Below are 25,531 nucleotides of genomic sequence, written 5' to 3' on the forward strand. Positions count from 1 at the left end.
CTTGTATATGTTAAGTTTTTTCTTTGTTGTCTTTGTTTTGAGGATTCCACTGAGATGGAGTAAATAGTATTTGATCATATTGGAGCTGCATATTTCAGAAGTATGAGACAAAGCCATTCTTTCAAGCCATTCTTACATCCATGTTTTCCCTTTTTTTTGCAACATTGCCACTGCCAGTGGAAAACCACCCCAAATCTGTGCTAGTCCAAATCAATAGAATTTTTATAATTGCACTGAAAAAACCTATAAGTATCAGAAGATACTGAGAAATCTGAAAAGACCCTAGAGCTGTATCAAGACAAATCACAGCCCACTCTTTTTTCCCTGGCACCTTGGCCAATGTAACAATTCTTCCATCATATCCCTTCAGCCTGAAGGACCAGTATAACTTGAGGCAGGTGACAGTCACCAGCCAAAATGTGAATCTCTTCTTACTCTTACTATCTAGCCTTTTGGCACAGGGCTATTGAATAATTTGTTATGTTATTCTGGAGAACTGAAGGTTTTACCATGAGCCATACATTTCTTACGTAGCAAAGCAATTGTAAAACTGAATTTGGTTGGTGTTGCGATAGTATAGATATAAATAAAATAACATTAAAAAGTAACTTAGTAACTTTAAATAGTACAGTGAGAAACAGTGAGCTTTTGTATACTGCATTTACTCTGTAGGGCACTTCCACTGAAGCAGCAAAATAAAACTATCTCATAGGTTTTCATCTGCAAGCACCCTTATTCTCCACTGAGAACTTCAGGCAGAGAGTGAACTGATTACAAGTCTCCTGAGCTGAGGAGTGCATGTACTTTCCATACCAGGCAGGGTAAGAGAAGAATACTAAGCTTGGTATGGAGTAACTTCCCCAGGGAATTCTAATCATACAGGTAGTAATTTCCAGCCAGAAGGAGGAGGATGCTGTGTGTGGCACAGCAAAGCTTGCTGTAGTTCCTAGCGAGTTGCTACCTACATGGTAGACTTCTCTCAGAGAGGTTAAGGTAGAAAACAAACTTGTGAAGCCAAGTAACCCTGAATAGATTTTTGAGAACCCAGAAGAATTTGAAATTTGTCCACTGCATGCGGAGCTGTGAATATGCATTTTTGGTGGCTACAGAGCAAAGCATTCCAGAATTACTCACAGGTGAAACAAGAGAGTTCAAAGTTTAGAGAAGGACCTAAAGAATGTAGCCACAGATTCAGGCCTACTGTTACTGATTTCATGACATTTGATCCAATGTGTCTAATAACATACTTGAAGTGTCTGCGATCTATGACCATCAAAGGCAGCACTTGCCTGTGGTAACAGCAGGCTGCAGTCTCGGCTAACTCATTAGGATTGACAGTGCCAGGGCTTCAGCTTGACAGTTTGAATTTTGGAAGACAGTTTGAATTTTGGAAGCAGTTCATAGGCCATGAAGCTAATTACTGTGCTTGTTAAGTGTCATACTAAATTCATCCAAGATTGATAATGAATTTCATCAAATAATCTCATTGAAGTGCAAGTAGCAGAGCAGGATTTTTGTACAGTGCTCAGCATAATAGAGCCTAAATGGAGCTGAATAACTTGAGTAATTTCAGCTGTGTTAGGAATTTTCCTCTGGGTTGAGTCGTGCATTGAGTTAGTTATCAAGCAAAGTACTAAAATGGGTAAGTCTAGCAAGCTGGTGGAACTACAGCTGAATGCTGGGTTGATACTATGCAGGGTAAGAATAGACAAGCTTTTAGCTATCACTTCAATTTCTTGTCTGCTAAAGACCAAGGTTTGGAACTACTTGCACAAAACTTCGGAGATATATCAAGAGTTAGAATCCTTTTTCAAGGTAAGTTTGGGGGGATGGTGGTTAACTTTTTGTTTAAACGCAAGTGACTATTGAACTTTATCCTGCCCTTTAAAAGTGGAATTTCTGGAGGGACTACTTTCTAAGTTGATGCCTTGTTTTCGTGTGAGTATACCCATTCTCAGCCTCATTCTCACTGCTGTGATGCAGCCACATACTGCAAGAGTGAAAAAAATTGCATCATTTCTTCATCTGGTTAACTGAGTGTATTACCAGTAATGCCAGCATGCTTGGGACTGGAGTGGGAAGTGCTGCAGGTGAGATACTGGTGCTCTACAGTGAGCTTGAGTTGATAAATCAGAAACTGTAGTTGGAAGCTTTAGTTAAAATTGAAGAAGGGCTCAGGGATGTAGTAGGGTAGGTTGTTTAGCAAAATCTATACCAACTCACTACATTGGAAAAGAAATTGTATGAGGGAGAACTACATGAAAGGAAAACTAGAACCTCATCCTTTGCTGTATGTTTTAAGGAAAGTTCTTGTACAAAGGAGAAAGAATTGTCTTGATAAATTGCCAGTACACACAACCTAGTGGAGGATTTTTATTTTTTTCCCATCCTGGTATTGGCAACGATTAAGGTCAGCAGTGGCAGAGTTTTTTCCTGTCTGCCCCCTAAAGATTTGCTGACAGGCATTGCAAAAGTCAGTGGCTGGAGTGATAGGTTTCCAAGGTGTGTGTTGTGTTGTTTGTGATGGTTCATATCTGGTCCACTCAGTATCATAGTTCACAAGTTAACCTTTTCTGTTTGCTAGTCCTTTACGTTCTTCCTTGAAAATAAGCTTTGTTGGGAGTTACTGTGTCCTTGCGATTCTTCATGTGTGTCCTGTTTTTTTTCCACCTGGAAGTTTAAGGCCGAGTTCAGTCAAACTATACGCTTGCTCTGAACTGCAGGAAATCCCAGAAATTGTAGGCATCCTGGGTGCCCCGTGGTGCAGCTGCTCTTTATGCCCAAGGAGTCTGGATCTGTATAGTGGCTCTGGTAGATGCTCCTCAGAAACATGGCAGCACAGGCTGTGGTTGTGTTCTGAGTCAGAATCGGGTGTTACAGCTTCTATTGCCCAAGTGTACTGGGAGAAGATCACTGGTGGGAAGATTCAGAAATGTGAAACTTAAGAATGTTACCATTTTATTCTCATTTCTCTGGTTATACTTGTTCTAGTAAAACACAACTGTTCTTTTCTGGATGCCCAACTGGGGATGTGTTTCCTACTGTAAGCTTGAAAGTCACCTGGGAAATACTGATGTAACTGTTGAATGTCTCCAATATAGGTGTTCAACTGTTCATTTTCTTAATTATCAATATGTAAAACTTTTCAGCTGAATCACTGATAATTTCTGATATTTTAGGATAGTTTTCATCTCTAGTAAACATTCTTCAAATACTTTGTAACAGTAATGCGTTTGAGTTTTGTATTTTTAATCTTATGTAAATGTTACAAGGTGTAGCTTGTAACTTTGGGCAGCAGGTGGCGCTGAACTGGACTAAAAGCAAAGATGAAATTTGCTTTATTGTTACAACTTGAGAGTAAATTCAAAGCTTTTTTCGTGAGTCTTTTGGAGTTCCAGAGACTGTTTGAATACCCATGAGGATCCTGAACAAAAAGAGAAATAAAAATTAAAATTAGTTTTATGTGGATAAGAATGTAAGTAAATGGGGAGAAATTACAGGGTTTGCTTTTAAGAATTATAAAAGCTCTTAAGACTTTAATAATTTGCTAAAATGTTCTTATTGGGTAGAACTGTGCCATCCCAGAAAAATGTATGCATCATTTTCTGTAAAAATAAGCGCTGTACAGATAAAGAAAAAAGGCAAAATTGCCACAAAAGTATAAGAATCTAGTTCCTCTATAGACATAACTAATAATTATTTCTAGCAACTTAAGTCATCATTCTGTCCTTGCAGCGGAACCTGTGGGCATGGGAGGTGATGATTCCCACAGCAAGGATGAACAGAGGGGACAAGCGGCTTCTGTTCAAACTCTTCCCCCAGGCTGGAGGTACACAGTGAGTCACCCTGACTGGTGAAGCTGGCAGCTGCTGGAACCCCCTCACAGCTCCCGTCAGAGTGCGGTTCTCACAAGAGCACTTCTGAAGAGCAGCTGCCCTGCTTTTGGAGCACGGGGTTCTAACAGATACCAGCTCTTCACCTTGTGGGGAAGGGCACATTTTTATTGACTCTTATTGGGGCTCTGCTGACTTTACAAGCTGAGAGCCTTCAGATATTGTTTCAAAATATTTTCCTAGGGAAAGGTAACCTTAGACCTTGGAAGGTCTTTTTTTCCAACATCTGCTTTCATTCCTCATTAGACACAATGGGTGATTTTACTATCTCCCTAATAGTCAATAAAAGCATTCCCAGTAACAGAATCTAAATCTTTTCACATGTGCAGTGAAGTTCATTTCACTAATGATACTGGTTTGTTTTTCAAAGAGAGTTATAATAGAGTGGATTTGGTTTTGTAGAAAAGCAAATACATAACATTTCCTTTTAGCGTCATTATAAGCATATTTGGGGATTATTTTAATTGGAGGCATTTTTCACCTCAGTCCTGGCATGATGTCCCTGTTCTCCCGCTTACAATCAGCTGAAGTGCAGAGAGAAGCCGGTTAGCCTGAGATCCTTATTTCTAGTTATTCTGCCTTGCTCTTCCTTTAGTGTAGTTTTTCTTTCCCTTTCATTTGCTGCCTTTGTAACCACGAGGGGGCATCTGTTGTTTTTATTAACCTTGATTGCCTGAAGTTCAGCTTTTTCATTTTAGTTTTCTGCCTATATAGTTTGTCTCAGACAAACATTTCATACCTAATGCAGCAACAATGATGGACAAAATCATTGCTCAGTAGTCCTTGGGTACCTCTGTTGCTGCAGTTTGAGCTAAGTGTTAACTGTGTTCAAGGAGGATACATTTAGCTTAAACATTTTTATAACAACACTGAGCCCAACATGTTTTCAGTTTTATTAATCAGCAGCTGCTTCATGTTGCACTTCACTTCTATGAGAATTCCATTATTCTTCCGAAATACCTCCTACTTTTTATTTGCTAAGGCAAAGAAGAACTTGTGATTTTTTTATTATTATTTTTTTTATTTTTTTACTACAGTCATGGCTTGCATTTGGGATAGCTTTGCTCTTCTGTGTGGAAATATAAAGATGAGAAATGACATGCACGTTCTTGGGTTCCGATGCCTGACAGTTCCCACCATTCTAGAAATGAGATTTACATTGGGTAGGATAAGCATTTAAGAATCCCCTTCTGCAACTATGCCCCAAGAGGATGTATAGGTAAAATGGTAAGATGTTGTTGAGTTGCAATGATATATCATCTGCATATACTATGTTTTAAATAGGATTCATTCCACATAGAGCATGTATGTGAGTGAGAAGTACAATATCTAATTGCTGTTGAATTTATTCAAGGTTTTAAGCAGATGCTGCTAGAACCTTGAGCATGATGAAAATCTGCTTCTGACTCTCCAGAAGAGCTCCAGTTTTTCTACTTAAAGTTTAAAGATAAAAATGCATCCATGACCTTCAGTGTTCAGATCACCCGAACATCATCTAGCCAGCTGGATGCAGGGCCACAGTGCAGGGAAAATGCTTCACCTCCCCTTGCTTCAACTGCGGGAGTCTGAGCTTGTAAATGAATTTCTGATCAGTTTTAGAATTCAAGCTTGTAAATGCTGAGTAGCTGGAATCTCTCAAGTACAGCTCCAGATCGCAACACTGGCTACTTGGGAAAAAATTGCATTCCCACTGCTTTGTAATTGCAGATACTGTAGAACCCAAAACTATACTAGGGTTCCTCTGTGTAGCTGCCATAACAGCTAGGAGGAAATTCTAAATTTTAGAAATAAGTGTATATTATACATAATATACATTACAATATATTTTTAAAAGTAATATACAATACATATAAATATATTTAGGATATATAAAGACATATATTAAGGAAGTACTCTTTCACTTTAAGCTAGTGCTATGTTAAATATTTTGTCTGAATTGGAACCTGAACGGCATGGTTTCTGCTTGCTTAGATAATAAAAGCACTGTAATGTGGAGGACATATTTACGCAGTTATTACAGTGCACAGTGGTGGTATCTAATACTTGTTTTTAAAAACACGTTCTTTCTAATTTTATATGTTCTTTTAAAAAGGTTCAAAACCTGTGCCAGGACACTTATGGAGTCCTAAGCTCTTTTTCCAGTTGTACTTGCCTACAATACTGTCATGTACATTTGCCACTAGATAGCAGTTTTGAAGTATTTAATGGGTTATGGTGCTGATTATTTGTCTTGAACTGATACCAAGCCACCCATCACTGTTACAGTTGCAGCCTCTTTAAAAACAAAAACAAACAAAACCCCACAGAAACAAACAAAAACACAAAAAAAAAAAAAAAAAAAAAAAAACAAAAAAAAAACCAAAACCCACAAAAACCCATAACCCCGGTCTTCTGCCAAGCCTCTATGTTTTATGTATGACAATTCTTTGGCCCTCAGGATTTTCCGTGAGCCTTACTGGAGGTGGCAGAGACTGAGGATGAGGTTCAAGCTGATCTGCCTTGATTTTTGTTGGATCCTGGGCATTATCAGCTTTGTTCTCTGGTTCATTCAGAGAACAAATTTCCAAGAGAAAAACATTCTGGTGGACCAGGCAATGCTCCTGAGGCCAAGCTTAAAATCACATGATCTCTTTACTTTCTTGAATCCTCTCTGACCCACAAAAGTAGTTATGCTGAAGCTTGTAAGATGGCTCTGATGCTAAAGATTCAGATGGGTAGCCAGGTAGGCAGATGGGTTCACAAGTTGGAAGCACAGCAACATTAAAATCTCTTGTTTAATAAGGGACGCTCTAATAGGTGTGTTTACAACCGTACTTACATAATATTTGTAAAAGCTTTCATGCACAATGGTCTGTTTATGTAGATGAAGTCTGTAAGAGGTCTGTTGCAGATTTTAAGATAAAAAAAGAGAAGGGAACCTACTCAGCTCTGCTCCTTCAAAAGAGGTGGGGAAGTAAAATAACTGGGTGGTGCCAGTGTGTCACCTGAACCCCTAATGAACTTGTGGAGCTGTCTCCTGGGGGAGATATGTCCATCAGTTATGTAAGACATCTAGGGTTCCAGTTGTAAGAGGATCACACCTAGATTAGATACTCAAGGTAGATGATGTAAGTATTCCCTCAGTGTCCAGTGTAAAGGTAAACCAAGGAGACCACAAACTGAATGGAAGAGAAAGACTTTGTTTTCATTAAGTGATAGTCTGATTGGTAGCTGAAGTAAGCTGGGAAAACTGGAGAATGCCTGCTTGCTGCTTTTAGTTCCTCTTCTCTGCCTTCCTCAGGAGGTGGGGGCGCTCTCTGGATGTAGGGTAGTTTTTCAAACAGCAAGTGAAGTGTTTGAGGTCAGAATGCAGATCAACTAGCAATATCCAGCACAGTACACTTGTGCTTTGTCTAATTCCTCCTTGTTTTTGAGTTGCTGAGTGAGGCGACTTGGTCTGATTTCTGGAATGTGCAGTGAGATGAGGGGAAAGCATGGACAGAAACAGCTGGCACGATAAAACTGGAGAGGAGGTTCCCAGGACAGCCGGTCTTTTATTGTTTTTGTGTTGGTTTTATCTTGGCTATGTAAGAGCTCAAGAGAAGTGGCTTCACTGTGAGGCCCCTGGGGGCTCTGAGGTAGCAGAAGGGTGTGTCGTGCTGGTCCTCTGATGTACCACCAGCTTCGAGGAGAGCAACCTAGAATCACAAACATGGAGGCTTGGCAGTCAGATAAGGACACTCGGATTGTCCGGGGTGTGTGCTAATGAACCTGCTTACACAGAACATGTCCCATCTGATGTCTGAACCTTCCAAGGTCACCTGGAAATAAAAGGAAGGACTGCTCAGTGGGTAGCAGTTTTAGACTGGTGATGAGAATTTGCAGAGTTATTCGTACCACGCATTCCTAAGGAATCCCTGAATGCAGCCCTAGGACCTACGTGTGGGTTTTTACACTGGCTGATTGTGGAGGTTGTATTAATAACTCTTTGTTTTATAAGTCCATAGATGTTGGCCTGTATACAAAGTGAGCCAAAAGGCTGGATGAAGGCTGTGATCAGGCTCTCTGGCACTTGCTTTCTGACATTCAGCAACTCAATGGCTGCTGTTGTCTTTGTCTGTAGGGAGGTTGTACTCACAAAGCTGCTTGAAGCACCTAGCCTATGCTACAAACAGCATGACTGATGCCGCTCTGTTTCCTTGCTCTCTGTGAATTTCTAGGTGCCAAAAAATCCAAGGCAGGATCCAGGATGCTACTTCATTCTCTTTGCAGAGAAACCAAAGAACGTGGTCTGGGGAAACCTCCACTTGGCCTGCATGCTGCCCCTCCCGAACAGCGTCACCAGCATTGCCAGTTCCCTTGAGGTACTCTGCTTGGTGACTAGAGAACTTTATTTAGCAGGACACGCAATCGAGCAGCTCCAATTGGGAAACTATTAAGAGCAAAACAAAAAAAACTGGTGTTGTAAGAAGCTAATTAGGTACATAATATCTAGAATCATATCCATGGATAACTTAGTTATGCATTGCATAAATGCATTGTTTATGAATATACTGTAATATCCTGTCAGTCCCTGACTTCTACGTGCTTTTCATTCCACCGGGGCTTGGATAATCATTTTATGAACCAATTTCCTGAGGGCTGAGCTGAGTACCCTCTATGCTTTGTAGTTTCTCCTGACTTCACCTTTCAGGAACCATGCACAATGACTGCAGTATGGGGCTGTGTATAATGGCCTGGCAGGTCTCCACAGTTGTGGAATTTACAATCGTCGCTGTGTGTAATGCTTGGAACAGCTTTTTTTTTATTTCTGGTGGATGATGAATTAGGCCATCTGTCTCCCATGTCTGCTGACCCTTCCCCCCACTCTCCTCTTTCCTGGTATGTTCACACTGTCGCACAGTCAGCCAAGGTCAAGGTCTGGAGCCCAGGTCTGTGACCTTCACCACTGAGACCATGATGGCTCAGTCCTCAGTTTCCTAGGGTAATTCTCCAGTATGTTATGCACCCACAGGTCTGAGATGCCATGCAAGGAGGAGGGATCCATTTACAGTCACATTAAGAATGCGATAATAGGAACTTCCTTCACACATGTAGCTAGTACATGAATACTACTTTATTTAGACCTAAAATTAACAAGTGGGCTAGTTTTTCAAAATGTAAATGGAATTTTTCAAAATGTCAATACAATGCTTCCTGGTTTGCACCAAAAATGGCAGAGGACACATGAAATCAAATGGATTGAACATAGGTCTGAAAATGTTAAATGCAGACACACTTAGACATCACTGAGACAGATGGGAGCTTTGACGAAACAGAAACAGGAAGCCAAGTAAATTTGTCATGGCTCATTCCATTTTGCCCCTTGCCTGAAATAAAAATATATGATAGTGACGTAAGTATGGGCAGCCAAACAGATATGAAGGTTTACCCATATAAACCAAGGTAGCATTAGTAACTGTAGAACTTGATCCAAAGCTGTCTGAGATTAATGAGAATTTTTCTACTGAGTTTACTGGGCTTTGGATTAAGTGCATAGATACAAAAGACTTTACGTAACAGCTTGCAGTGGTAAAGACCTCTGCAAGCACTTGGGAAATCTTTGGGAAGCTTTTCTGTAAACAGCCAGATTTTTAGCATGAGTGTAAGACTGGAAGGCTTATTTACTGCTGTTGGCAGTCACCATAGGGATGGGATAGATGAGTGCCTGTGCAGCTCCACAACAGTGGGACTTCTGCAGTGTTGCCAGTGGTATTACAAAATGATGAGTCAAGTATATAAAAAAAAGTGAGACTGTATGGAAATCATGGGACTTTGTTTGTTTTTAAATAGAAGGCAGTGGATTCTTTTTGTTTGATGCTTCCACTTTGGCCTTTAAAGGTGCATGCACACGATATTTCAAACCAGTCGTGTGTTCCCAGGAAGGGCCAGGAACTTCTTTTTAATGAAAACCTGAAACTCCCATGGAGTGATATGACTCCATCACACAGGGCTAAAAGATGGTAGAGAGTACAATGAGATTTGCATTAACATCTTTGGAAGAGGTGATACTGCGCTAGCAGAGGGAGTAAGGGAACGAGATTTAAAGGAGTTGACCAGCAATGAGAAAGAAGGGGAAATTCCTACACGTGGAAAGTAGTCAAAATGCAATGCCTGATGACAGAGCAGATGTAACATACCTGGAGAAGAGTAACTGTCTTTTGATTCTAGATTGAGATTACCTCTGACAAGGAAAAAATATGAGCAGTGCTATGCAAATTCTATGCACAATATTATTTAGCCCAACAACTCCAAGAGGTTGTTGGTTTTCAGCTCTTTTTTTCACTTGGCTATTTCAACTATGTGGTTTTGCACCTGTTTGGGCTGCAATGTTCAAAGGTTTGTCTTGTGGGTCCAAGCAGTCCTGTCTGGAAGTGAAGCAGCTGAAGAAGTTAATGCTGAAGGATGATAACTGCAAATATAAATAGCCGTTCTCACTCCTTGAAAAGAATCCAGCCTCTTTAAAAGATCAGAGCCTGCTTGGACTCAACTGTGGCTGTCTACTGGCAGATGAGATTGCTGCTCTGAGATTAGGCCCTGCCTATGCTGCACCATGAGGTTGGTCCTAGGGCGGTCACAGGCACCTGAGTCGCAGCTGGATGCTGTGCTACCCCTCACATGTGGTCAAGAACATACATTCACAGGCATTTGCAGGACCACAGAACGGAGAATAAGTAGATCTGCCATGAAGGAGCCTTGGCCCTCCCATGAGAGGCAGCACAGGTGTGGCCTCCGCTTTTCCTGCTGGGATTTAGCTCAAGAAACCCTGAAGCATCTCTCTTTGTTACTTTGGGCCTTCCTATTATGGAGTGGCCTGAAGGAAGAGAAAATGAGCAGACTGCATTTAAACTCATTGTGAGGAAAAAGGGATGTTGGTGGTGGGAAGACTAATAAAAAGTTCAATGTCACTGTTTTCCTGATGCTTTTTACTAGTCTTGAAGTGCTAATGAGCCTTTGAGATTGGGCAACTCTTGATCAGTTGTCAGTGTCTACCACAGCATAAGGGATCTCAGTTTCAAGAACAGAGATGGGCTTGTGAGTTGATATGAAAATCAAACATTCCTTTCATTGTTGCTATAATAGTTCCTCTGTCTTAATAATCCTTCAAAGACTGAAGCAGAAAATGGGTTGCTCCTTGTATGGAAGAAAAGTTTGGAACCATAAAATTCAGATTACTTTGAGACTTCTGTCTCTCAGACTTAAGCAACTGGCAGAAAATTAGATGACATCAAAGAATCACCAGAAAGGGGCTTATTTAATTTTGAAATTTATTGGAAATCGTCACATGTGGTTGCAATGCTAACAGCTGTTTTCATGTCACTCTACAGCAAAAGAGAGTGGCAGTATGCCTGGTTAAAGAACATAAAAGTTGAAGCAGTAGACGGTGATGGAGACATAAATGGAACTTTCTGGGATATACAATCAGTTAATTATGCTGTCTGTACTACGCATGTTGAGGGGTCGAAAGTACAGGAGTTGGATTTTTTTGTTTTGTTTTTAATAGTGGTACTGTTACAATGAATTAAAATAAATAGTTTTACTTAAAAACCGTTCAGTTAAGATACACAAACAACAATCCCATCCTAACAAAGAGTTGGAAAAATACCTTTTTCCCATACTTTTTCTAATCAGATCTCAAAAATACCTCTATTCAATTTGAATTTTCTCTGTGCAAACTTGGGATTTAGGGAAAATACAATCCTCTTTTGAGAACAGAAGTGGGAAAGACAAATCTTCAGGGAAAGTTTGCCTCTAACGAAGCAACAAGATTCAATGCACAGTGTATTTCTGAAGGATTACTGGAGGCCTTGTGGATGCGGTGAGATACAAGGCTGTAGGCTAAGTGCTTTCAACCTCTATCAGTGTAATAATTCATACAAAATGTGTCCTTACCCATCTCATTGTAGAAATTGCAGAGAAAGAGAATAAGAAATCAAAACCAAAACTGTCTAGGGTGTATCAATAACTAGTCTTAAAGTCTAAACTGTTTCCAAATTTTCATATATATTCTATGATCTAAAAGACTAGCTCCTGAAAAAATACTTTTAAAGCCAACGAAAACTCATGGTGGTTAACAGTTCTCTACAGTAAGACTTTAACAGAACCCATGGTCCATAAATCATGTTCATTGGGGGGATCCCTGTTGGAGTGTATCAGAGATGGTCTGTGAGTTTGGGACTCGGATGGGACTTGTCTTAATCTTCTTTCCACCAATACTGACGTCCCTATAACAGCACCAGAAACTGTGCCCTAATGAAAAATCTTACCATAGATGATTCAAAGGAGTTTTAGGACTGGTCATTTATTGGTCATTTAAAGGAATCCCGTTTATAGCAGCAGAAGTCCTTTCTTTAGTCCCTGAGCTGTGATGGTGACAGAGGGAAAGATCCCTCACTGGCTGCCCAGCCTGTCAGGAAAACTGTCTGGGAGGTGGAATAGCAAATGTGGGTTGAGAACAGCCTGGGGGAAGGTTTCCAGCTGGAATGAATTCATAGGCCTGCTTGTCCCTCGCCTGTGTGCATAGGACGTTGTTAGTATTACAGTTTCCACTCAAATTCTTCCAGAATATTCAGTGAAGATGCTGAAAAAACAGCTTCCCTGAGTGTATTATGCAATCTATTATGTGCAATCAGAGCTGAAACAGCCCATCCTGTGGGAATGTGTTTGTTTTGTGTTATGCTTCCAGCAGGGGTTTATCCATGTGTGCTGGAAATTACAATATTAAATGGTCCAGCATGGAAATTTTGTGTGAGGATTTTCAGACTTAAGCTTTCTCAGTGCGTTGCAGCCCAGGCCTCCTGCTGGCACAGGAGTCCTCTGGAGCTTCCAGTGCAAAGGTTTTGTAACACTAATGCCTGAACTCTGCTGAGGAGTAACAGAAGAGAACGTTCTCTCTGTTTCACTCTTTCTGCATGACTGCCTATTAAAAACCTTTGCTCTTCTCTCACTTCCCTCAAGCGATTTGTTTTAAGATTCACTGCTGAAAACAGAGCTGTAGCATTGTTCCAGCTTAGTAGAATTGCCGTTTCCTTGAACAACCAGACATAAACCCTGGATAGCAAAGAGTTATATTTCTATTGCTTTTTTTCACCCTTTCCAGACTTATGCATAAAATCTATGTATACAGAAGACTGATGTGTTGCAGATACTGCGTGATTTAGCACCCTCCATGAGCTGGGTTGAGGATGGTTATCTGCAAATGAAGCAGAGGCAGCTTCCTGGCTGCTGCCTCCTCCAAGCAGAGTTTCAGTCCCTTGCTGGTGCCACCTGCCTTTTGCTGGATACAGCTCAGCATATTTAAGGTCAGTCCTTCCCATTCTCGCTGTGAGTGCTCACATCTGATTCCTTGGGACTGAATCCCTGCTCTAGTGCTGAGACCTGTCCAGGGGTTGACACACACCTATTCTTCAAGTAGATCCACCAGATATTTAGTATCTGAGTGCAGTGTGATTATTTAGTCAAGATTATGGGTTTTTGGGTTTTAGGCAGCAGCGCGACTGCACTGTATTTTTAATTCTGGGATCATTTCAGTGAGTGCACCCAGTGGTGGAAGGCAGTTGTTTCTGACTCCATGTGATGTATCATTACCACGTGCTTGGTGCCTTGCTACTGGCCCGATCCTGTGAGGTGTTCATCACAGTCCAAAAATAAAACTTGCTCACAATGTGATGTATGGAATAGTCTTACAGGGGAAGCTTTATTGCTTGTATCACTTGACATTGGGACTGTGTGAAAACTGGAAAATATTACGCCATACTAGTAGCCTTTCAAATCACCTTTGGGTTTGCCAGCAGTGATTACAAAGCTTTATAATTCATCATAAAGGATTTTTTTCATCCTTCCATTAGCTTTTGTTTGGAGAACTCCTTTCTTCTAGTGAATGTCAGGTAGTCCTGCAGGCTAAGGGGACTGATTCTGAGCAACAGTTGTTCACATTTCTGTCTGATTCTCATGGTGCGTAAAAAGTTATATTAATAAGCAAATGATTGTTAAAACCAAAGTAACTTCTGTCATTCAGCTACAGAGACGTAGCGTTTCACTGTGATCAGTTTGAGCTATAGCTGTGCCTCCTCAGCCTTCCTCTGCTGAGGCCGCAATGCTCATGCAATAAAACAATTGGTCACACCTCATTATTGAGGTTATTTGCGATACTGTACAAAGGACCAAGTAACAGATGTTTTGAAATGGCTAATCAATTGTTATAGATTTAATTAAGTTGATGCTCAGACATATTTTCATGTGTTTTTTTTTAACCAAAGCTGGGGAAAGGATCTTAGTTACAAATTCATTCAAACCTCTCTGAGGCTCAAGCTTCAACTTCCAAGCATAAGTATTGCTTGCATACGATTATTACGTTCTATCTTGGCCACTTACACTGGAGTTTTGTGCCTCTGAACTTCGCTCTTGGAAAGTTACATTTGGATTTAGATGTATGATACTTGTTTGCAGAGACACGCACAAATCCCCATACACCAGAATGAAAATTCAGCCCTAATCATCAAAGGGAAGTGAGGACTAAATGAATGTGTGTCATGCGTATCTGATTTCTCCACTGATCATCCAGAGAAAATAAATCACAGTGGGTGTCCTTCCATTTCTTCTTTTTTTAAATAGCTAGAAGGAGCTCTATGTTAAAGTCACTCTAGGTTTCCCCAGGTAATATTAAAATAAATTAATATTGGCTGATTAAATATATTGACCCATATTAAAGCCACTGGAAAATGATAGGCCTGGTTTATCATGGCAGTACTCCAGCTTTTTTTGTGCACTACTGTAATCAGAGGATAAAACTGGAGGAGCACATCTCAACTAAACCAATAACTAATTTCAGTCATTTTTAATAAATCCTTTTTCTGGGACTGTACTCTCAGGTGCATCAGTCTCTGAGCAATGTTCGATATCCAGCTGTGCTAGGATCCCCTGTCATCTTCCCATTTGCATCAGAAAGGGCAGCAAAAGTGCTCCACAGAAAAGAGATAAAAATGGGGAAAGGCATTGTAGAAAAGTCTGGCCTGATTAAGGGGATAATTTAAAACGACACAAATTGCAGATAAGTATCCAAGTCACATTGATTTTTTTTTTTTCAATGAAAATAGGGTATCTCACAGTCCCTCATCTTTCTGAAATGTTCCCTTGCAGCCTAAGGCAATTCAATTTGGAAAGGATTGTTGGAAGAAATCTGATAGGTGTATAAAGTGAACAGTATAAAAATCATGCTGTCACAGCAAGGGCCATGCCCTGAGACTCGGAACCTGCTCAAAAGTTAATTGAAATAAATCATAAAGACTTTTGTTGACTTAAATAATCTCTGGATGAGCCTTTGGGAGAGCTACATTGAATACCCAGGTTTACCGCAAGTATCTTGAATGGTTCAGGGCAAGTCACTGACGGCCATATCCAGAAAGGAGGATGAGATATTGTGATGGGATTGCTCAAAGCGAGGAGAGCGGGAAGGGTTCTCCACACAGTCTCACACTTCATGGCTCTTGTCAGAGGTGGGGTTATAAACTGCTAATTTAAAACAGATAATAACTTCTGTTTAACCTGTGGTGCTTACATTTGTAGGATGCTGTCCAGACAAAAATATTTTGAAAATGAGGATTAGGCATGTAGGATTAGAACCTGTAGTCAGATTAGCTTGGATAAAATGTCAGAGCACACCAACCCTCATGTTTCAGAGCATAAACTCGCCACCAGCTGGAATAATGAAGCAGATACCTCAGTGGAACGATGTTAAGCAATTTATGGTATCATTTAGTATGTACTGTCATCAAGCCATACCTCTATGTGGATGTCCCATTGGAAAAGGGGGTCTGCTTTCACTGCCTTGGAATGGCAGAGCTGTCTGTAACTCGTGTGACTGGGGCCATTTCCTTGAGATTACGCACCTCCATCATCTCATCCTGATGAGTGCCGCACCTTCAGACACACTGGCCTGGGTCCTTCTGTCTGCTCTAATCTCTCATAAACTATAGTGGTGTTTTTGGTGCTGTCAAGAAGACTCTGCAAGCTATGGGAGCTGGACAGTGCCCTCTGTCCTGGTTTAAATATATATGTATACATCCGTATGTCTCTCTGGGGTCTTTTGTTGGTATTGCCTGTTTGTGCTGAATTCCAGATCCAGAGTGTTGTTCCTGCTGCAATGCTTTGTCTCTGCTCAGGCCAGGGCCCTTGGGGTTAGCGCTGAATGCCTCTCTGAAGAGCTCAGCTTCCCCACCTTCAGCTTGTTTGGTTGGTTGCTACTGCTTTGCCAGAATGTACCCAGGAGACCGCATCCTGGAAGTCCAACCAGTCCTTGGCTCCCTACACCCTTCATCTCCTAACTTCCGTCCTTTTTTAGCCACTGCTACCTCCCTTCTGGCTCCCAGCCCCACTTCAATCCTTCGTCACTCCAGGCAATAAGGTGCATAAACTGCACCTTTCGGTCTCGTCCCCTTCAGAGGGCCCAGCAGGAAGGTTGTTCCTGTCAGCAGGAGATGGGCTCGCAGTCACGGTTTGGGAAGCTGGGATGAGTGTTAGCAGCTCTCGGCTGAGCACGCTCGGCACAGGCTGATACTTGCCTGGGTGTGCATCACCACCAGCTAAATCACTGCTGGCTCAGCCAAATCCTATGTGAAAAAAGCAAGACATTGTTCAGATGACTCAGAAAAACTCTTTTACATAGCACTAATAAGGCAGAAAAATTACCAGGAAAAAGTGGAATTTAAGGTAATGTAGCATAGAGATTGCGTTTTTTCCCCAAGCTTTTAGCCACAGAAGACAGGGAGAAAGGACCAGCAATTTCTGAAAATATTTGGATCTTCTTTTAGAGGATTTTGTTGCTAGGTAAATGTTTACTGACATTTCCCTGGGTTGCCTGAGGCTACCTAGTGAGACTGGTGCCAGCTTACTTTAGCATGTCTAACAAATGTTGTCTTCCAGGCTGTGATAATGGCTGTAAGCCCTATGTGCTTAAGTTAGTGAAAGTTCAATCAGAAGCTAATTAGGGCTTTTGGCTTTTCCTGCCTACATCAAGAACAGAGCAGAAGAGATTTCTTGGAAAACACAGTTGAGGAAGAGGGGAGAAGTGTATGTTATCAGACTGCAATGTTTAGTAGCCGCTTGGAGCATCATGATTTGTGCCAGTGAAGCAGAATCTCTAGGGAGCTCATTGCCTAACTCTGACGTGGCTCTGCTGATGACTGCACTGACCCTCAGGTAGCTGGGCCAGGGTAAAGATTAAGAGATTGTGTCTCCTTACCTCATTCCCAGCTCCCCGGAGTACAAGATGTCTGCAGCTGTGTGTGCTGCAGCCCCTGTGAGAGGAGCAGCCTTGGTTCCTGCTGCCTACAAACCCCATGTGCCTGTCACAGGGCTTTCTAGGAAGGGTCCATGCCTGACTTGTCTGCTCAGTGTTGATGCTGAGGCAGATAGGGTGTATAATAAAAGCCATGTTGGGCAACCCTCCATCACCCATTTCTGCTGAAGAGGTCTGCATGCTTGGTTCCATGCTGACAGGTGTTTTTTCCCCACTGCCTCTCCTATTCCACGGTATGCCCTGAAAAAGCAAATATAAGAAGAGCAGCTGGATCTCCTGCCTTCTTCATGTCTCTCTTCATGGAGCTGCAAAATTTCTTGATGGAAAGTTGTTTTCCACAATGTGAACCGACTAATATATTGCCCTGTAATCGTGTCCTAGGAAAAGACAAACGTTTTAGCTGGAGACCATTGAAAATGTCAGCTGGAAGCAAATGCTGCAGCCAAAGAACTGCTTCTGGTCATTGGCCAAACTCCATTTTGTTTCAGCCTGACCCAATAAACAACTTTTATGAGAATATTTTGAGAACAGAAGGAAGTTTTATGCTTAAATATTAATTCCAAAACAAAGAGAAAAACCAGTCATCTCTGATCTTGTGGAAGCTTCACGAGAAATCAGACCTAGGGAGTGGTGATGTGTGTATGAATTGTATTCCTGCTGCTTTGCCTTTTGTGTGTTTATATTAGCCAAGGTAGCTTTGATACAAAACAAAAACCCCCCAACCAACAAAACAAACCAAAAAACTAGTCCTAGAAATCTAGCAAATTGGTAATCAAGATATCTTTGGAGAACCCTCAGTTCAAATCCATTCTCTAAAAAGGCAAGAGGAAGAGTTGGAGCTTTCCTGACATTTCTCTTTACAAAGAACATATTTTAGTTACTCACACTCAGATAAAACTAGAACTATTCAGGATTAATTTTTTGTTTGGGAATCTGTTTTACCTCCCCTCTGTCCTTATCCCTGGGCCTTTGTTTCTGTCCCGGGGTCCTGAGTGGTTTCCTTGAGCAGGTGACCTCACTTGTGATGTCTGTGATGCTGCATGAAGTTTTACTGTCTCTCTTGAAACTGAGCGGGTAAGGACACAACTGTAACTGTCAGAAAAATGAAGATGAATGATATAACTCTTTCAGAAATGTTACCTCTCTCGTGGGCTGAGTTCAACATGAGCTCATTGATAAGTTTGCCTGAGGCTGCATTTTTTTAGCAATTGAACCGCTTACTGGAAAAAAATGTGTGGAATGTCAAGTTCTCTATGAAAAAACAAGTGGAAAAGGGAAAGAAAAAAAAAAAAGAAGAGGAAAGGTATGATTTTAAAAGATGCTTTTTTTAAAATTGCTTTTCATCCAGCAGGTGCCAAATTAAAGAAAAAAAAGAAAAAAAGGAAAAGTTTCTATATTGTAACTATAACCTAATTAATTTCCTTGTAAACTACTAAAGCTGAGGGAGCTTTCAGTGCCTAAAGTGGATTGTGTGTTGTTTGGTTCAAGGAAACTGTTGTGAGTTTTCCCAGTTCTATAACTGAGCATTTCTGGAAATCAGAATTCATTTCATAAGCGATTTCAGGTAAGGGATTTCCGTAGCTGAAGGGTGCTTTTGTTCTTCCTTGAATCCTGAGACTGAACTAATCCAATGGCTTTTTACTTCAGTCTGTTTATGGACTGCATGGTAGTTTTTGCATTCCAGATTGTATGTGTGCAATGTTTGGAAGATTAGTAATGACGTGTTATCACAGCCAAGGGCCCAAGTAAAACGTCTGCGGACTGTGACTGATGGGTGGGTTTTATGCCACTTCTTTCACGCCGGGATTACTAGCCACATACTCATCACACATCTTTTTTTAACAGCGGAGAGAAAAGGGGCTGGGTTTGTAAGCAAATTAAAGAGCCCGACTCTGTTCAGCCAGGACTCTTTGTAAGTGCAGGGTATCCTGACATGACAGTATTTATTTTGTATTTTGTATGTGCTGACATGGCTTCTTCAGAGCTCTTGCTTAAACAGACACTGCATATTAGCTGAAATATTTAATAATTTGGACTTGAACAAGTGTCAGTTAAACTAAGCTTTCCTTAAGCTCTGGTTCAGGACTTCCTGGACAGATGTGAATTTAAAACATATTCCACGTGTGAAATCTTGCTGTCTGTTAGTGCCTGTGCCTGGATGAAGGATGCATTTCTTAGAGATGCGCCATGAGTTACCTTCTCCCGAGGTACAAATACAAATATTTAAAATGTTTGGGTGATCTCTGCTTCTGTCTCCCTAATTAACTGTCCTTTCCTTCCTTCCTACTTTGACTGTATCTATTCATCACCTTCAAGACCCTCTTTCGATGAGTGGTCTTGCTATTTATTAACATAAACCGCTGGACACCTTAAAACCTCTTGAACCATGGATTTGTATGGGCTGTGAAGAATGGCTGGAGCCTGCAAACTACATCAACTTTTGCACTTCTTGTTTCCAAGAGATTTTGCATATTTCATTGCTACCCCAGAGTCTGATCACTCCTGTAACCATATAAAATGAGACACCTAGGAGTGATCTAATCCCTCCTCCTGCCCAAAAGGTGGATCATGTTTAAATCATTCCTGACAGATGTTTTGTGCAACCTATTTTTAAAACTGCTAGTATCAGAGGTTTCAAAATTTGGCATACTCTCTCATTTGCCATTAGGAGGCTTAATCTGAACTTCTGTTGCTGTGATTTAAGTCTGATTTCTTCCATCTTTTCCACCCTGGGTATCGAAAACACTTTATTCCACTCTTCTTTAAAGGTTATTTTCTGCTTTCAGTCTCCTCCTTTCTAGACTGAACAATTGGCTGTTGATTAGCCCTTGCCTTTCTTCTGAATTGCTCAGTCCACTTCCTGCTTAAAGTCCAACTGCCAGACTGGATGTCATTTCTTACTGAGGCCTTATCACCACCTAGAGAAATAAGGGAATTACGTCAGACAAAATTCCTGTTTATAAAGCTCAGGTTGATGGATGCCTTCTTTGCGACAGCATGATATTGTTGACTCATGTTCAGCTCTGATCCTCTGTAATACTCCCCAGGTCCTATTGAGAACAACTGTTATCTGTCTAGTCATTCCTCATCCTGTACTTTCCCAGACAACATTTTACCTTCCTAAGCACAGGACTTAGCACCTGTCCTTGCTCAGCTGAATCCCGTGTTTTTCAGACTGTTTCTCTGATCTCTCCAAATCATTCTAAAATCTCTTTTTCTGCTCCAGCTTGTCTATGGCACCTTACCCCTCATGCAGATTTCAAATGTGTGATCTGTTCTGTTACCCAGACTGCCAAATAACAATATAGAAAAAGGACTTAACCCTTACAGATTCCCAAATCACACACCTTTCTAGTTTGACAGCAAACCACTTACCCCAGCTGTGAGTGAAGTTTTCCAAGAAGATGTGCATCCATCCTCTTGTAGCCTCATCTACAGTGTGTCACTAGTTTTCTTCTAAGAATGATTTTCTGAGGCAGTGAAGCTTTTGCTGTGTTACCTGTGACCATGAGTTACTGGTCTTCATGGGTTTTATCCCAACATTTGTGCTTGCTGTTCCTTTTCTATGTCCTTTCTCACAAAACACTGATAAAGAAAGAGGGAGACTTGCTCCTAAAGTGGTAAGAAAGGAGAAGCGCTCATAGTTCAAGTCAAAGTTCTGTTTGTTCTTGTCTTTTCCCTATTCTAGATGTCATATGTTTCAATAAACTGATCTCTTGTCACAGATAATAATGGTTAATTTTTCTTCCGTGATTACAATAAAAGGGTTTTTTTTCCCCCTCCACAATCATCTGTCTCTCAAGACTGCTTTGTCGTTTTTCAGTCCATGCAATAAATATTTTCAAAATCTATTTCTACAATCCAAAGGAGATTCTTCAGGTTCCCAGTAGGAATATGACTTTAAAAACCCTTTTAGCTTTTCTAAAGGGAAAAGACCTGGAAAAAAATTAGTAGCTGTGATAGTTCAGGAACTGTAGGTTCTGAACCAAAAGGCTCATTTTAGAAGACGACCTCCACAGGTGAGCAGATCATTTCGGGTAACTTCAGTGTCTTTTGCTCTTCTGCATTAAATGTCAACGTGAATTTGTCTGTTGACTCTTACCCTGAATATATAGGTCGCAGGAGCTGAATTAGATTCCAGGTCAGCAAGATCATGTTTTCCACTGGCAGTGTTCCAGATGATGATAAACATCATCGAATAACTTCAGGCTCTGCATGAATGTCGATGAAAGCATACCTCAGAATTCAGGGACATAGAGTCTTACCTACCTTATCTGAATGCCACACGAGTTGTTTGAAATCAGTGTAGTATCTGTGTAGCAAAAGCTATGTGGATTTAGCACATTTTTGCAAGGCATCTTCTCTTTCAGCTGTAGATCTGGCCTCACTGCAGTAGTCTGCCTCTCCTTACAGGGCTGCGGGTCAGAACGTGAGAGGATTCCCCGCTCTTCTTGTTCACCCAGGGCCTATGGTTCCCTCAAGAAGGTTGTCTCAATGTAATGGCTCAGCGCCACTGTCTGGCATGCAGAACATTCCTGGTTTGTCTCTGGAGATCCGCAATGCAAGTGCTGACATGTAACACCACAGCTGTGCAATTTGTCAGCAGAGGAGGGGAAGGAGCCCTCCCCGGGTCCGGTCCCTGGGGAGGCGGCGCAGCTCCGGCGTCACGAGCCGTGCACCTTCCCCGAGTCCAGCACCTTGGCAGGTCACCCCGGCAGACGGGCCTCGGGACAAATGGCCGTCAGAAACTCAGTCCTGCAGAACATCTTTTGCAAGTGAGAGGTCCCAGGAATAGATCTGTTCGCCATAGGCCTGACCAGTGTGTGTCAGTCGTTTTAGTCCAGACCAGCCTTCCTGACTGGGATATGTCTCATCCCTGGCTGCTTTCAGTGATATTTGTCTTTTCCTACTGTCTGTCACAGGCTGGGCTCTAAGGACACCAAAGAACTTAGATTTGATAACTCCATTAGTCACCAGGTGTTACCAATACGTGCATCTGAGAAAATTTCCATAGGAAAAATAATAGTAAAAAATAAATCTGAATTTGTTTGTGTTGGGGACAGCATGCCAAGCACAAAACCCACAACGACCATACTTCATAAGGAAATAGAGATTTTCTTGACAGCTATCCACTCTTCTTTCTTGTTTTAAACCCCAGATACATTAAATGCTCGGCTTAGTCCCTGCTGGTGTTCAGCATCAGTAGAAGGGTACAATCAACAATCAAGTGCATCTCTAAGTGAAGAGGGGTTCAGTTTGGATACGAAAATGACTTGCAGCAAAATTCGTGCAGGATTTTTACAACAAAATTAATATTTTGTTCGGTTAATAAGCACCCAGCTCTACATGATGATAGAATCACTATGGCGAAACATCAGTTATAGGCACATAAGATGTGCAGTCTTTGGTACTGAACTACTCATGCGTACTAGAAATCAATTGTCTTAATATAATATTGAAAAAGGCCCTACTTTGCATTCGTGCATTTGCATTATGTTCAGTTTGTCCTTGAACATCAGTACTATTCATCCCTATTAAATGGTACTCAGCAGCTTGGCAAAAATCAATGATTTTCCATGGAGAAATAAACCATTAAGGTTTAGACTTTGCCTTCAGCTATGCATATATCCATAGAACTTGCATGCACATAAAGAAGAATTGGTACTTAAAGGCTTGAAAAAATAAGCTTTTTAAGGGTTGGATACTATTTCAAATCTAATGTGCTGAAAAATTAAAAGTGACTGAAGTAAAATCTGTACTAATTATATTAATTATGGCTATATTCACTAATAGCAAAAGAGTATTAGTTAATACCCACAGCTTTAGGTATGAGAGGGAAAAATGCCCAATTTAAGTACATATGCATTAGAAAGGGCTGGGGTAAACAAATAAATAAGCAATTATTTTAAATTATCTTGCACTTCTGGGGTCATGAAGGATAAGAACCAGAAGTGAGGATGACTGGAAACAGACCAGTTATGCCATGATATGAATTCAAGTATGTAACAGTGAAGGCGCGGAAAGATCAGTTGGGTCATTAACATGCATATTTTGGTTATCTCAAGAGCCGAAAGTAACATCAAGGATTATATTTAAAGTAAGGGTTGTTCTTCACAGTAATTTAACATCCATCTTTTACGGTGCGCATAATGCTTTTTTTGCTTCCTTTTTGCTTTTATTCAAGCAGTTCGCGAATGCAGTCAAAATAGTAAACTTTGGCCATTTCTGGAGCTAGAAAAGAGCGTGACACAAGCCATTAATGACATAAGCCAGTATTTTGGGATCAAACAGCATGTGTAAACATCTAAGGTATGATCAGTTGCACATTCCAATCTTTTCTAAATTTACAGTTTGTGAATTGAGGATTACACTGTCACCGGCTTGAGGTGCTGAGGGCGTATACAGCTTTTCGCACTAAATGCAAAAGGGCAACATTAATTTAATCCATGTTGTTCTGCGTCAGGAATATAATTCTGCAGTGTTTGCCCTTCATTAGCTGGCTGCCCCAGCATATTTGAAAGTCTCAGCTATCCATGGTTGAGTGTTACTAGCTTGTCTCCAGAGGTTATTCTTTTGCATTTTGATCTGCTTAAATCTTGAAGGTACATGATTATCAGTGGAGCAGTCAGCCCATCTCCTGAGTTTTGTCTTTCTCTTTTCATAGATCTGGAAGCAGGCTGCCTTTCTCGGTGTGTCGTTCATAAACTTGATTTTCTGGTTGTCTGTGGGATGCTTATTCTGCTTCCAATCTAATGTGTTCAATCAAATTCTTCAAATGATGCTGTTCCCCTATAAAAACATTAACTCTGTAGCCAAATACTTTCAAAGCACTAGATCTCCCCTGTATTTTCCTTTCAAACCACTAGGAAAATTTCCCATACTTTCAAATGTCAGCCAATTTTTTGTTGTTTTTTCCTTATAAAGAAACCTGCAGCCCTGAGTTAAATTTTACCTGGTCCTTTGTAAATGTACCCTGGTTATTTCTGAACATCACCATCCCACTGACACACAGTTATGGGCAGTGCAGCCCGCGCGGGGCAGAAAAAGCAAAGCCAGAGTAACCGCAAAAGAACCTGCCAGTTGTGACCACCTGTTTCCATTCACATCCAGTGAAAAGAAAATCACCAAAGAGGAACGAGTGAAAAGTGGTGTTGACTGAAGTATTTCTTTCAGGAGAAGCTGATAGCAAAAGCTCATAGAATCGAATAGAGACTTACCCAGAAGGCAGGTTTTGTATACCCAGGCACTGGAAAATTCTGCTGCAGTCTTCAGCTACTCTATCCAAACGATCGGGGAGAACAAGAAGCAAACATGCAGAGCGAGCTCCAGACACAGGCTTCAGCATAACCTGGGGAAAGCTAATGTGTTAATAGTCACAATCTATCAGGCCTGAAGTGTTTTTCATCCTTTTCCTGGAATTTGTAGGTATTTTTCTTTGTTAGTTTCGGAAGTTGAGAGTGCTTTCCTGCCTCCCTCCACAGTGCGTTGAGGAGTACGATGTTGCCATTCTCCCTAGATGAAGTCTTTCATTCCTGCAACTGGATACTTATGGTGCTTCAATTCTATTTAAGAGCTGACATCTTATTCTTTGCGAAATTATTTTTATATTTTAATGACTATTTTATTGCTGCTTGCAAAACCATCACAATGCTGTCTGGATCACTACATCACAATTTATAAAAATGAATTAAAATTCATGCACACTGTAGTAACAGTAAAAACCAGAGTTTATTCTCCATTATTTCTGGATGCCTTACTCAGTTTGGGAATAAGCCACGTTACACTTGCAGCGATGTCTAAACTGGTTCTGCACTTTGCAGCTTAACTAAGCGGGATGTTTACACTGGGGCACAGTGTTTATAAACAGGACAACTCTAGCCCAGTTGTTCTTCTATTATCTAGGTTTTCCATATTTCAGTTTTTTCAACCCCCTGTTTCCCCTGATAATGGAGGGTTGATTACATATTAATTTCACAGAGGATTACATTTAGGGTATTGAATTCATAGAATATTAAATTTCAGGTCACAGAGCAAAAGACAGGTTCAGGCATGGACCAAAGGAAGGCCGTAGTTGGACATATCGACTTGATATAATCTTTTATTCTTAGATGTGTCTCCTTGCTACTGTGTAACTCCATGGTTAATCGAGCTCTTAAAGCAATGAAGTTATAGTTATTTTTGTTATTCGACGCTGAACTATTTGGGGACACAGTATCCTCTGTGTGCCTGGCTCCATCACTTTTCTACTTTACGATCCCTTTCTTTTTCCTGGGTTCTGCCTGTGCCTTTGCTAATCCGCTCTCCTAAAAATTAAATGTTCTGG

General features: G+C 40.9%; 1 long non-coding RNA gene across 3 annotated transcripts; it reads right to left on the bottom strand.

Annotated features, from left to right (window-relative positions):
* Positions 1-1,007: 1,007 nt before the first annotated feature.
* Positions 1,008-24,729, bottom strand: LOC139828569 (uncharacterized). Of its 3 annotated transcripts, XR_011740335.1 has the most exons (4): positions 24,426-24,729; positions 20,584-23,997; positions 6,712-7,693; positions 1,008-3,424 (listed from the first exon to the last, which is right to left on the bottom strand). It is a non-coding gene; the product is annotated as an uncharacterized lncRNA (long non-coding RNA). The 3 variants fall into 3 exon arrangements; XR_011740334.1 differs by lacking the exon at positions 6,712-7,693; XR_011740336.1 differs by lacking the exons at positions 1,008-3,424; positions 6,712-7,693 and adding an exon at positions 11,163-16,519.
* Between the last annotated feature and the right edge of the window lie 802 nt (positions 24,730-25,531).

The sequence above is a fragment of the Patagioenas fasciata genome, chromosome 8 (assembly GCF_037038585.1).
Source record: "Patagioenas fasciata isolate bPatFas1 chromosome 8, bPatFas1.hap1, whole genome shotgun sequence".
In the NCBI taxonomy this organism is placed as follows: domain Eukaryota; kingdom Metazoa; phylum Chordata; class Aves; order Columbiformes; family Columbidae; genus Patagioenas; species Patagioenas fasciata.